General features: G+C 51.3%; 1 protein-coding gene across 1 annotated transcript in view; it reads right to left on the reverse strand.

Annotated features, from left to right (window-relative positions):
- Positions 1-13,959, reverse strand: part of Rai1 (retinoic acid induced 1) — a 109,119-nt gene extending 95,160 nt beyond the window's left edge. The window contains exon 1 of the mRNA XM_008821983.3: positions 13,856-13,959. The gene's annotated coding sequence lies outside the window, so the exon portion shown is untranslated. The remainder of the gene's footprint in view (positions 1-13,855) is intronic.

A 13,959-nucleotide genomic window follows, 5' to 3' on the forward strand; every position in this document is an offset into this window, starting at 1 on the left:
GAGGCTGAGGCAGAAAGATTGAGTTTGAGGCCACCCTAGAGCACAACATAGTAACAACTTGACTCCCCCCCAAAAAAAAACAAGGAAAAGAAAAAAAAAAAAAAAAGACACAGCCACGTACCTATACCCTCATGAGATTAAATCCCATACTTGGGTGGTGAACCCAGATAAATCAATCACATGCAGACTAGGAATCTCAGCTGCAACCTGATGGACTCTTCCATACAGGTAAAGCAAACTGGCCTTGAATGTCTAATAAGCAAATAAGCCAGAGAAAACATAATTTACAAGGATGCTGGTTGCTGGCTAACAAACATGCCTCCTGTATCTTTTCATTACAACAGTACACATCAGTGGTGGCAGGTGGTGATCAGGCAGGGCATGGCATGTCTGATGCCACACCCAATGTCCCTGTGCCAGGAAAGGAACAGTCTGTGGTTTTTCCATCCATTAAATCAAGCTGTCACTCAAAATGCAGGACCTACATTTTCCTGTCCAGGGAGCTTGCCACCCTTTGCCTCAGATTCCTTTCCAGTGCAATCCATCTAGCAGCTGAGGTCTTCCAAAGCCCACTTCAGAGGGCTTGGGTGGCTAGGACTGCACTGTCAGGAGATGGGGGGAGAAAGAAGCTGGCTGAGGGTGGGTGGAGGAACTGGCAGCCAGGCTGGGAAAGGTTGGCTGGGGCAAAAGGAGACTGTGCCTTGTGCCAGGCCTGCATGCCTCCAATGAGAGGCTTATGGGGCTAGGGCAGCAGACCCTGACTCTCAAGAAGGCCGGGCCATGAGAGAAGGAAAGTCTCTGGGTTTTAGTGTAGTAGGGTCTGGTCCTGTGTGAGGTTGAGATCTAACCCCTCCAGCTGTGATGTCTGGCTAGATCAATGACTTTGAGCCCAGAGCTCATCTGGGGCCAAGAGCCTTCTGGGTTCCTATGTAGAAGAGGTGGCTTCCTGCTCCTCCTGCCCCACAGGATCCCTGGCTCAAGCCACTCATTAGAGATTTATAGCAGTGAGGAAGAACTTCTCAAGGTCGATGGTCAGGGACAGGTGGCTACCCAGGTAGCCCAAAAGATGGTCAGATTTCCAAGGATTCAAAAGCCCATCCTAGGTCTCTCCCACAGATAGAGGACAAAAAGCATGTTGTATGGCATTACATGGAAAAAGTGGCACATGGATTGGTACATACAGGAGTGACGGCATACGAAAACCTGGAAGCAATGACCCTAAGACAGGCAAGGAGGTTGGCCCTAGAGACGAGAGCCTGGGTGAATTTTTTCCTTTTAACTTGTCATATTTTCCAAAAGTTCTATAATAAGCCTGTCCTCCTTTTATAGTGAGAAAAAAAGCTATTAAAGCCACCAACTGCCTTACAAAACCAAATATATAGCATGACTCTTTCATTCTTCATATTTATTGTGATCATCCCAAATTGTTTCTCATATTGACAACTACAAAAAGCATGTCTGCACTGGCTACAGCCTGGCGGGATTTAAGGGACTAAGTTTTTAAAAAATATTTATTTTGTATGCATGGGCATGAGTGTGCTTGCTCATTTGCATTTTTTATTTTACATTTATTTATGTGGGTGGGGATGTGTGATCCTTTGTGTTCAAGACACTGTTTGGAGGTCAGATGACAACTTGCAAGAGTCAGTTCTCTTTCACCATGATGTGGGTTCCAGGAACTGAACTCAGGTCATCAGGTTTGGAAGCAACCACTTTTACCCACTAAGCATCTTGTCCATCCTATTAGTTTTTTTTGAGATGAGGCTCTTGCTATGCTACACAGACTAGTTCTGAAGTCCTTGGGTTCAAAGGGTCTTCCTGATGCACTTAGCCTACCAAGAAGCTGGGATGACAGGTATGGCCCTTATTCTTCTGGTTTTGGACTTCTCTCCAAAATATTAGTAATCTGATGATAGTCTCATTAAAAACAAAATACTTAGGATTGTTAAAGTTTTTTTTTCAGAGGCCTCATTATATAACACAGGTGGGCCTCTATCGCTGTCTTTCAACCTCATTGTCCTGAGTGCTGGTGGAGTACAGGTGTGCACCACCACTCCAAGCCTGGGCAGTTCTTTTTGATAGAGTCCTTCTGCGGCAATCTACTCTCATTCTCCTGTGTGTGCCCTGAGTGAGGCTGTAAAATGGCAGGGTTCAACTGCTCCAGTCTTCCTGCCAAGACCCAACGGCCAGCGTTAAATTTAGTTGCCTGCTCCCTACAGGTAGAAGAGGGAGGAATTAGCTGAATCGGTGCCTCTTACTGGATGGTGACTAGAGGAAAGTTAGGGATTCAAGGCATGAAAGGCCTGCGGAGAGAGGGGAGCTTTACAGGTCAAGCTGGCAGCAAAGTTCCAAAGAGGCTGCCCCAGGGCAGGCGACGGTGCCCGGGCTCAGGAGGTAGGAATGAGCTTCTTGGCAAAACAGCTAAGAGCTGCCAATTAGGAGAGGCCGGTGCTGGGCTTCGGCGGGGGGCAGGGCCCAGCACTGCAAGTGAAGAGAAGTCTGCGCGCTCCCGGCGCCTCCTCCGCGGAAGGACGCGCCAGGCCTGTAGACATGCTTGTAGTCGGCCGAGGGGCAGGATCAGTTCCCAAACGGATAGCCAGGTGGTCGGAAACCGCTAAGCACTGGCCTGCGGCCCGGAGAGCACCCCGCAGCAGGGCTGCAGGCCACGCCTCCGGCTCCGCTTTCCCGGAAGGGGGCCCTATGGGCGGAGCCTCAACAGCCCGCCCCTGCCGCGCAGAGCATGACGGGCCTAGTGCTGCCATGGCAATGCGAGTGCCCGCCCCACGCCCCTCCCGGGTGGGACATCGCCTAGGGGGGCGCCCCAGGCTGCTGGGCAGGAAGTGCGGGCGTCTGCCCTCCCGGTGCTGGTCCCGAGGTCGACCAGAGGAGAGGAAATGGCCCCGGGGCGACCGTGCTGGAGTCTGTGCGTCTGGCCCGACCGCGCCTCCCTGAGCTTGGGGCCTCCTCGCTGGGATCCTGAATGCGACCCCACACACATCCAAAGAAGCACCCTTGGGGGAAGCCCATCTTCCTGCCTGCCGCCTCCAACCTGGTGGCTTGCACCAGAGATGGGGCAGTTTGGCTCCCAGACCTAGGTGCCTGAGAATCCATCCTTGCCCACGGACCCCAGCACCACCTGTCATTGTACAGCGAGCCTGCTTCCCCTCCTCCGGGCCGCCTCTCCCATTGAAACCCCCAGGTGACACACAAAAACACACACCTCTCCCTTTGAAACCTGGGGTCTCGGTCTCTGTCTCTCTCTCTCTCTCTCCTCTCTCCTCTCTCTCTCTCTCTCACGGCTCTGGGAGCTCTCTTCTCTCCTAGAAGGCCACGATTCCCTGTTACTCCTCGTCCTTCCTCTCATCAGCCACAAGCAGCAAAGAGTGATGGAACCGACACACTGGCTTGGCCCACCAGTCTCAGGATGTGATAGCTCAAGGGGGTAGATGCAATTCGATCTCTTCAGGAGTGAATTAACAGCGCCTAGGCTTTCCCCTGTCCATAGCTCCCCAGTCACCCCAGCTTGTGCAGGCCCAGCCGCCTAGCTGTGGCAAGGAGCAATGGCCCGGCCTCCCAATGCCTCCTCCCCCTCCCGCCTACCACAGGCCTGGCTTCCCTTCTGAGCCGCCAATCTGAAGCCACACAAAGCCCTGTTTGTTTGCTTTCTCTGCTGCTCCCCCTGGATCCGATGTCTTTTCTCTGCTACCTGACGGCTGGGCTTCCTCTCGGAGCCGCCAGCCGGCTGAAGGAAAGGAGGGGCCGAAGAGAGAGGGGCCGCCATTGCAGCAAGCCCTGCCTCATGATCACCTCACATTTCTCAAATACGTTTCTCAAATACAAGGGGCTTCTAGTCTGATGGCTTGACAACTGCCAATAGCATTGGAGACCCTTCAAGGTGTCTCAGAATATAGGGCTAGCAGGGTGAAGGAGAGATGCCTGGGGCAGGAGGTGGGAGCAGTTAGGTTCAACCAACCTCCCTTCTCCTGGTGAGCAAGATTTGGTTTTGTTGGTCAGAAAGGCTGCGCTGGCTTTCCCAGCAACCCATAGGCTGCCAGGAGATAAGGAATGGAGGGAACCAGGAGGCCTCATCCCAGCAGGCAGGATGATGATGCTCTTTCCCAGTTGCAGCTCACAGGCTACAGAGAGGGGCCACACTTGGTGGATGCCTCTCAACTCCCACCTTAGGCAGGTACCCCCAGATAATGCCTTGTGTCTCAGAAGCCCTACATAGTCTGAGCTGAAATAAAGCTTTCACCCTCAAAGAAAAACAAACAGTCACATTCCACACCACCTTCTCTACCTGGTGGGAGGCTGCCCTCTCTCCCCATTCAAATAAAGAAATTTGACACTGATAGAGCACAAAGATAGGCAATCTGGCCTGTCTCCTCTACCAGAGCTCCTTTATTGCACCCTGCCAAGCTGGGTGACCCAGGGTGGGTCCTTACCTCCCCAGGGCCGCTCTTCCCTTCCAGGCTGAGTTTAACCCCCTATGGCCACCTGAGAGTAGAGGAAACAGGAGGCACCAAAAGGGAAAGCCACAGGAAGAAAAACCTCCCCAGTCAGAATCTAGCCTCATGGCTGTCTGACTCCAAACCTTGAAATTTTCCTACCAGTGTCATTCACAGTAGGTGCTTAGCTCCTAAATGAATGAGTGGTTAATATGAAGAGGGTAGACAGCAAGAGTCTCATAAATGTGATCCCCAACTGCAGCTCTGCCATGAACTCATGCAGGTCCCTTTACTTCTCTGAGCTTTAGTTTCCTTGACAATCCATACAGAACAGAGAGGGCCACCCAATGCCTGGCACAAAGCAGACAATGATTAAATGATAGTTTCTCTCTCCATGATCACTTTCAGCATCCAAAAAGACAGGCCTTGACTTACCAGAAGAGTCAAACCTCCCTTGTCTTTGCCTTTACCAACTGCCCCTGTCTGCAAGTATTCCCCAGTTCCCACCTCTTACCTCTGAAAATTTCAGACAGCGGCCATGACCACCCCACTAGAGCTTCCCAAGCGCCTGTCCTGTCTAGAAAACTGTGTCACCCCCAAGGGAACAAAGCCAGTTTCATCCACATCATGCTGAACTAAAGAAAAGAGTCACTCAGTTAAGTCTGATTTGGCAAACTCTCTGTTTTCAGTGCTATTTTGGGCCACAGCCGGATTTTCTGTGCTGTCTCAAAGGTATCATACATAGGATTGCTTCCCACCCCCACCCCTATCTGTGCTTGAAATGAAAATATTGTTCTTCCTCTTCTCTTTCTTTCCTGCTTCTCTTCTCACCTTTCAGAGGACGGAATTGAAAGAAATGGCAGCATCTAGGTTGCAGCCTGGAGCAGCACTGCCCACAGTTCTCTCATACCCAACCTGGCCTTCTTAGTCCCCAGAGTACACAGCAGGATGGGAGCTGCAGTTCCTCAAACCAGGTGGAGGGGAGAGGCCTTCTCCTCAGTATCTTCCCACCCCTGGAAGCGTCTCCCAGTTCTGAGTCTTTTTTTGCTTGTCTCCTAGACACACACCAGGTCTCTGGAAGCCCACCTCACAATGATCCTTCCCCTCTGCCTCTGAGCCTCAGGCCGAGCAGTACTCTTGGCTAGAAAGACTGCATAGGCTACCACTGCTTCTGCACTCCTTATCTCAGCACACCACTGCTAATCATGAAATCGTGATTATTTCACAGTCCTTTCTTCAATGCCAGCTCTCCTACCAATTGGATACTTCATAAGGGCAGTGGCTTCATCCCTGTGGCCACTACCATTTCTGCAAGCAGGGTCAGCCCTCACTCCTGTAAGGGTCCTGGCCAAGTGGTTTGTTATAGGGACTGTCCTGTGCACTACAGAGTGCTCTGAAGCATTCCTGGCGTCTAGTGCTGAATACTAGCTATACTCCTTAGCTGAGACAATGAAGAATGCCTCCAGACACAGCTCAGAAGTCTCCCAAGAGACAAAATCACCTCAGACTGAGGGCCACTGCTCCATAGCCTAGCCCAGTGTCCATGAAATGAGTGAATGTACAGATTATACAACTTGCCCCCTCATGGAACAGGCAGTTTTTAATTTATATCTTATCCCAATCATGTACATGTTTCATTTTCTCTATCAGAAGGCAGGCCCATGTGACCTAAGGTCTGTGTCAGTGCTGATCAAGCACAACATCTGGTGAAGGAACAGCACACTAGACAAAGCATCACTTCCCATCCCAGGCCTGGACTGCGGATGCTTCTGCAGTAGTAGCCTGTCTGGACTTCAGTGTCTCCTAGTCATTGTGACAATTCTTTGTCTTATTGGGCCAGGGGGAGGTTCGTGACTTCACATCTTTAAGAAGCTCCTAAGAAGAAACTTTTAGGTAGGCTTTACTTCCCATTTTTTTACTTCATTTCATCACTAGCATGACACTAAGTGTTCTACTGCTGCCCAGAGTTAACACTCTATCTAAGTGCTTCTGAGGCTAGTTCATTCCATCTTTCTACGAAATACATCAGAGGGGGCTAGAGAGAAAGCTCAGAGGACCCATGTCAGGTGGCTCACAACAACCTGTAACCCCAGCTCCAGAGAATCCAATGACCTTTCTCCCTGGGTACTACATACATGTGCACATACCCCCCTAGAGACATATACATATACATAATTAAAATTAAATCTCTTTTTAAAATGTCATAGGTACTGACTTTCGCCACTTGGCAAATGAGGAGGCAGGGGCTCTGAGGGATTGAAGGGTCTATATAAGGACACACAGGGATAGACTGGTGGCTGAGAAACTGTGCCTCAACTAGAAAACACTTCTGGCTTTAACACTACATGCTGAATGAATTTCCTTCATGTCTGAAGCTCACTTGGTTCAAGGCAGGACCAGACCTTTTAGGGTGGATGCAGCCTCAGAGCAATGCCCTGATACCTGCCCCTGCAGCTGAACAGAGTCAGCCTTATGTTGTCCTGGACACCTGACTGAAGCAATGCAGCATGAGTGCTGGTCCAGGAGTTGGCTGGTCCAGCAGGGCCAGGGGACACCACTCCTTTCCAGTAGGTGCAACCCTTGACAGGGGTCTGGACTGACCTCTCCTAGGCAACAGTGAGGAAGAAGAGCCACCTCTCAAATTTTGCATGTATCAGACACTGTTCTTTGCCTCTGAATTCAGATCCCTTCATTCTGCCAGCAACCCTATAAGGAAAGGCACTCATCACCCCCTCTTCACACACAAGGAAAATGAGCAAAGGAGATAAGAAACCTGACTAAGCAGGTAAGCAATAGAATCTGGATCAGAACCTAGGCAGCCATAGTCCAAAGCATGAGCATACCCACTAGGTTAGTTAGAAGTACATTTTGGCAACAGCCACAGGCCCTTCACTCTGGTTTTTACCAGGTACTCAGCAGGAAAGAAGGACAGAAGGAAGGATGAGCAGAAGGAAGGGAGGGAGGGAGGGGTCTCTGGTCACACTGCCACTGAACTCCCAAGTTGCTGGACACTTTCTTGGGGTCCACTCCCACCACTGGGGCAAAGTCCCCTAGCAACAGAGACTCTGGACAGAAGCCAGTTCTTTTCATCTGCCTCCATCTGTCCAGAAGAGCAACACGACCAGACTTAATTCTGGCCACTGTTCTGTAGGTGAGGGTTAGAGGTGACCTTGTCAAGGGAAGGAATCTTCACTGAGACCTCTTTTCTCTCCCACATGCAGAGCCTCTGGCAGTAAGAATAACAGCCCAGAGCTGGGGTGTGGCACAGTGTTAAAGTGCTTGCCTGGTATAATCAAGGCCTTGGGTTCCATCCCCAGCAAAACACACACACACACACACACACACACACACACCACACACAAATAGCCCAACAGTAACAGCCAAGTAAAGAGTTGTGTTCCAGCAACCAGGAAGCGCCTCTTATTATGGTCACTTTAATTTTTTATTTATTTTTTGCCTTTTTGAGACATGGTCTTCCTGTAGCCCCAGCTGGCCTGGAACTCACTATGTAGACCAGGCTGGTCTCGAACTCACAAAGATCCACCTGACTCTGCCTCCCAAGTGCTGGGATTAAAGGCCTGCATTACCACGCCCCACAAATTTTTTATTTTTTTATGTGTTTGAGTATTCCACCTGCATGCAATGCCAGTGGAACCCAGGTGTCAGATTCCCTGGAACTGGAGTTACAAAAGTTGTTAGCCATCATGTGGATGCTGGGAACCAAGCCCAGGTCCTCTGCAAGAGCAGCCAATGGTCTTGATTGCTTCACCATCTCTCCAGCCCCTTATTTTGTTCATTTTTAAATGGAGGGAAATGAAGCCTCTGAAACAGCAGCTGGTGCCAGGATTTGAACTCAGGCTGGCTTCACCCAAAGTTTGTGCTTATGTCCCCAAGCTACAGGACCCTCTTTGCTTTTCAGATCAGAAAACACATTAAGGCCATCAACACCTTTAATTTTGGTAGCAATTCATATTCCAACTTTTTTCAAAATTTTATTTTGGTACTTATTTACTATTTATTTATTATTTATTTATGATCTTTTTGAAACAGGATCTCCCTGTAGCCCCAGCTGGCCTAGAACACACTATTGTAGACCAGGTTGGCCTTGAACTCACAGAGATCTGCCTGTCTCTGCCTCCCAAGTGTTGGGATTAAAAGCATGTGCCACTATGCCCGGACCTCATATTCCAATTCTTGACAGAAGAGGCTAATGTTCAGAAAGGAAAGTGGCTCTCCTGAAGCAGTAGCTGGAACTCAGACCTTTTCCTGATCCTTAATCTGGTACTTGCTGCTCCTAAGAGAGCCCACTCGGCTTATGGGCAAAGTGCTCCCCTGTATACCCTCCCCCAAACCCCTACAGGCCTTGAGGGGGTTAAGCAAGCCTGCTGCCCTATCTCATTTGCCCTCTCCACTAGACCCCTCCCCCAAGAATTGGGCAGCACAAGCTGACTGAGTTCAGTGTAGTCCACCCTACGCTGACACAGATGGCATCAAGGCCAGAGGGTAAAGGGGGAGATGTCCTGGCATCCAATCACAGCTCCTAGCCAATAGCACCCAACACCCCAATCCTGGGCTCTGGTTCAGCCATTTCTCCTCTTCACAGCACCCTCTGTGACTTTCACCATCCACAACACTGTGTAGAAATGGGATTGTTTACCCAGTACCACCCTTCAAGGGCCTTGAAGACTAACATAGTCTGCTTAGATCCAGAGTACAGTGTAAGCATAAGAATGGTGGGGGGGGGGGACCTGGAGAGATGGCTCAGTGGTTAAGAACACTGATTGTTCTTGCAGAAGACCGGGGTTCGAATCCCAGCACCCACATGGCAGCTAACAACTGTCCATAAGTCCAGTTCCAGGTGATCCCACAGCATCTTGTGTGGCCTGTGCCTCAGCTCCTGCCTCCAGGTTCCTGTCCTGAGTCCATACCCAACTCCCCTCATCATGAACTGTTGGAGATGTAAGATGTAATGAGCCCTGTCCTCCCCCAGTTGCTTTTGGTCAGTGTTTTGTCACAGCAGCAGAAAGCACTGAGCACACATGTCAAGTGAAGGAGGTCAGACGTAAAAGGCCGTGAATTGTTATCGTTCCACTCATGTTACATAAGACAGAATGGGCAGCTGTGGAGACAGAAAAGATGGCTGCCAGGGGCTGGTATGGGAGGACAGGGAGGCACAGTGTTGCTCTCAGAATGTTCGTGAATTAGATAGCTATGTTGATGGCACAACCTTGTGAATATGCTAAATGTATTAAAGCCACTGAATTTCATGATACGCCAAGTATTTTTTTTTTTAACTTGGCATTGGTTTGTTTGGTTTTTTTTTTTAAAGCCAAGTATTTTTCAGGTAAGAATTAAAAGCAAGTAAGCAAAAAAAAAAAAAAAAAAAAAAAAAAAAAAAAAAAAAAAAAAAAAAAAACAAAAAAAAAAAAAAAAAAAAAAAAGAATGGTGCTGAATGATGTCACCAGAACCCTTGTGTACCTAACTGCTCTCTCTCCTGATCCTAAACCTATTAATCTGTAGCAAGAACACCACCATCTCTATTCTTTTAGCATCCTCTTAGGCCCCCTCTGTCCCACTTTCTGCTCCCAAGGATGCTTTCAACTCATTTTTCTCCCGCCCCACAGCCCCTATGCACACAGACACACACACACACCTTGAAAGGTTCCAGAACCAGCAGAACAAACTGTCTTTTGGCAGCTTCGCCTCGCATCGCCTCAACCAGCACCTCCTGTGGCCTCCCCTTCCCTGGTGTCACATTCCAATCTTGGGTCTTCAGCCACCCACTGGAAAGGGGCACAATTTAGCCTCTATCAGGGAGAAACAGGATGAGCCAGTTTCTCCTAGTCCCATGAGGGGGTGGGGGGATTGTGCTATGTTCGGAGTACCCCCCCCATCCCCCTAACAGAAGACAGGCTCCAGCCAAGGATCAAAGGGGCCTCTGGGTGGCTGTGGGGTTCCTACCCTCAGCACTTCATCTGGCCCCCCACCAGGAAGCATATGAGTTCTAATCCTCACCCCTGACTGTGGGCTGTGGAAGGAGCCACTGGGATCCAGCTCTACAACCTTGCGTGCAGGATGAGGGCCTATCATTCCGTGATCCAAGCTAGGCCACCGACATAGACAAAGAGAGATGACTCATTCTCTTGGAGGTCAGAGGAGGAGGAGACAGGATGTCTGTTTGGGTCTTGGGAGGCAGATGAAGGGCACCCAGGTGGAAAGGGCAGCCCAGACAAACTCAGAGGCTGGCGTGCAAATAAATGGGTTTGAAAGGAGCAGGGAGTGTAGGTCAGAGCAGACAGAGAACACCAGAAAGGACCCTGGGAACATGGGAAAAACCCCGGGCTGGCCTCTGTTCAGAAGTCAAAAGTAGTCTTGGAAGTATTTGCTAGTGTTTAGAAAGATCATTCTAATGGTACTTGGGAAGAGGCAGGGAGGCTTGAAAGGAGGCCCTGGCCAAGACCCAACTTCTCCCTCACCATTCTTCCTGAGTCAAGTAACCACAACACACAAGTCTCCGAAGACCAGAGTGTATGTTCCCTTTTCTTCTCTTCCTATCCATGCCTGGTTTATCTGCTTACAACCCCTTCTTCCATGAAGTCCCTAACTCTAGCTAAGACCTCAGCTACTATCTGGCACTGGGAAACATCAGTGTTTCATGTTTTGATCCCAGCATGACTTTGAAAACAGTGGATCCTTAAGACAGTCACTGTTCTCTGGGGTTTGATATCCAGGGTCCTGTCTCAGGGAGGCCCTACTTTGAGGGCACCACTGCTACTGCACACAGCTTCCCCATCCTAGGAACTAAACACATACACTAAAACACATATACAACATACCCAAGCAGCTGGCTGAAGCAAAGAGGGATAACTATGGGCTCCATGGATATAGAGGAACAATCATGACAGCAACAAAGATAGCAGTTGGCCTTTCTCAGAAGCACTGATCTAATCACCTACCGATACCTACAGCTGCAATCAGCACTGGGATTCCTATTGTACAGATGGGGCACTGAGGCCCAGAGTGGTAACTCCCTTAGCATATGGTGGAGTTAGGAGTCAATCCAGGGCCAGGTCCTGAAGTGCCTCATTCTACTCCCTTTCCAGACAGAGAATAAAACAGGAGGTTGCAAAATAAGAGACCTAGGTATGTTTTCATTTGGGGGAGAAAGAAAACTATATTTGTACATTGCCTCATGCATACATTGAGAAACAAAAAGTCTGGAAAGGTAAACTCTTCACTGGAGCTACCTGTGCTTGAGGGGGCTTTTCCTCTATACATTTCTGGACTATTTGCATTTGTCACTGTGAGAATCTCTCCATGTGTTACTTGAGCAAGGAAAAAAAAAAAAAAGAGAGAGAGAACAACTGTTAGGGTCTCAATTACTGTTTGTTGAAGGAATATACAGCAGATTAATTTCCTAAGGCCTGGTTTTTCAAACCCTGGTTTGATCTAACAGTGGTTGTGAAATCAGATTTAGTGGGTTGCAACCAGTCATTTTTCTAATCAAATAGACTCAAACATACAGTAGAAGGGTTATTCACTAAACTTTTGGTTTTGCTATATACTGTGAGTAGGAACAGCACTGACTTAAAAAATGTTTTGTACATGGTAGCTTTTTGTGCATAGCAGTATTTCATCATGGGCAGCAGTTTAGTCTAGATTTGGTGACCTAAAAGGGAATAAAATCGGGTCCCTGGTCCTGCAAGAGTGAAGACACTTCTGAGGCAGTCTTCTCCCTGCCCCCAGAAGTCAGAAGGATGCCTATGTCAGAGAAGGTCATATTTTGCACCATCCCAGACTGGTCTCTGGGACCTCAATGGTCCAAGGAATAACTGGTGAGAGTTTACTCAGATTTGGGGGAGAGGCTGCCTTGGGGCTAGGATAGTTGTGTCTATTCCTTCTTGTTCCTGAACCCCATATATTCTCTGGGGTGTTGGGGGGAGGGGTGGGAAACTAGATTACTCTCCAGCTTCCAGATCCCAAGGGTCACATCCCAGGGAAGCCTCTAGAAACAGCTGTGCAGTCATCAGGGAAGGGCCTCCATTCCACTGCCCGCTACCCCAGGCTGACTGGAGGAGCAAAGAGGAGTGTGCGGAGAATGGGGGATGGGAGAAGGGAGCCAGGATAAGAAGCAGAGCTCCCAGATCTGGACTCCCATCGCGCTGGCGCCTACACACCACGGCTTGCCTGGCCTCACTCTCCACCGGCCTCCCCTCCCAAGGCAGCAGACAACTAAAAAAAGATAAAATAAAAAGTAATTCCCCTGCTCTGACGTCAGCGCGAGGTTTTAACAGCCCAACAGCGGCATGAAACTGGATTGCAACCAGATGTAATGCCCTTGAATTCTCAACACAGCACTGGAAAAGAAATGGCGCGCGGGGGGGGGGGGGGGGGATGTCGGCAAGCTGAAACCGACGCACAGGCGCTGCGGGAGCGCGTGCGGAGAGCTGGGAAGCGTCCGCCTGGGTTCGCCATGTAGGCTCACAGCCTCTGGTACCCAGTCACCAGAAGTACAGTATGCTCCGGCTCTATTCATTCAAAGGCCCAGCGTCCGGGCCGCACTCACACCCGGCGGTGTGAATCTGGGAGAGAGCGCCGAGAGGAGCGGCTGGCTGGGAACACGGGCGCCCCAGGAAGCCGAGGCCGCCGCGACCTCGAGCTTGCCTGGTGTTTCGCTTCCCCTCTGCAGCTCCTTGAAGGCTCCCCGCGTGACCAAAGCTCCAAATGTCACCCCCGCGGCCTTCGAGCCGTCGCCTCCGCTGCGCTCGGCCCCGAGTCCTCCCAGGTACCCTGCCTCCAAAGGCGCGGGGACTCGGCTTCCAACGCGCCCGCAGGCCCGGCCGCCCCGCCGCTTTCCAGAGGGCATGGGACTCCTGTGTCTCGGGCTCCGCCAGTGGCGTCACCCCGAAGGGCCCACGAGCCCTGGGCCTGGCCACGACGGAGCTCGGGGGGCGTGAGGACCGCTTCCTGCCCAGTGCGCGGCCTGCGCACAGGCCCGGGCGGGGACACGCGGACAGCGCCGCGTCCTGTCTCGCCACACGCGGCCCTGGCAGCTCGGACTCCCACCAGTGGGCTGCGCACCCGGCGGCCAGCTCCCCGCCCCCACCCAAGACGCACTTACAAAGCTCCCTCCGGCCCCGCGCCGCCCCACGTCCCCGCCCCACAGGGCGACACCCGGCCTCGTCCCGCAGCGCCCGCTTCCAGTCCGCCGCCGGCTCTCTTGGAGACCCCGCAGTCCCTACACGGCCATCGGCCACCTCACGCACCCGCCACACAAAGCCAGGCCACCGGACCCGACATTTGCGCCCCATGGACACTCGACCTGGACCCTCCTGGTCCCCCAGCCTGCCGCATCCCGGCCCTCGCGCCACCCCCGCCCCGGGCCTTGTCCCCGCGCCCGGCTCACCTCGGAGCCCACGCTCACTCGGGGGCCCGGCGTCTGGCGCTGCGACTTCGCGGCCCAGAGGCCCGCGCGCCCATGGGTGTCGGGGCGCGGCGGCCGGCCAGCGG

Source organism: Nannospalax galili, unplaced genomic scaffold (genome assembly GCF_000622305.1).
Source record: "Nannospalax galili isolate Female #2095 unplaced genomic scaffold, S.galili_v1.0 scaffold1448, whole genome shotgun sequence".
In the NCBI taxonomy this organism is placed as follows: domain Eukaryota; kingdom Metazoa; phylum Chordata; class Mammalia; order Rodentia; family Spalacidae; genus Nannospalax; species Nannospalax galili.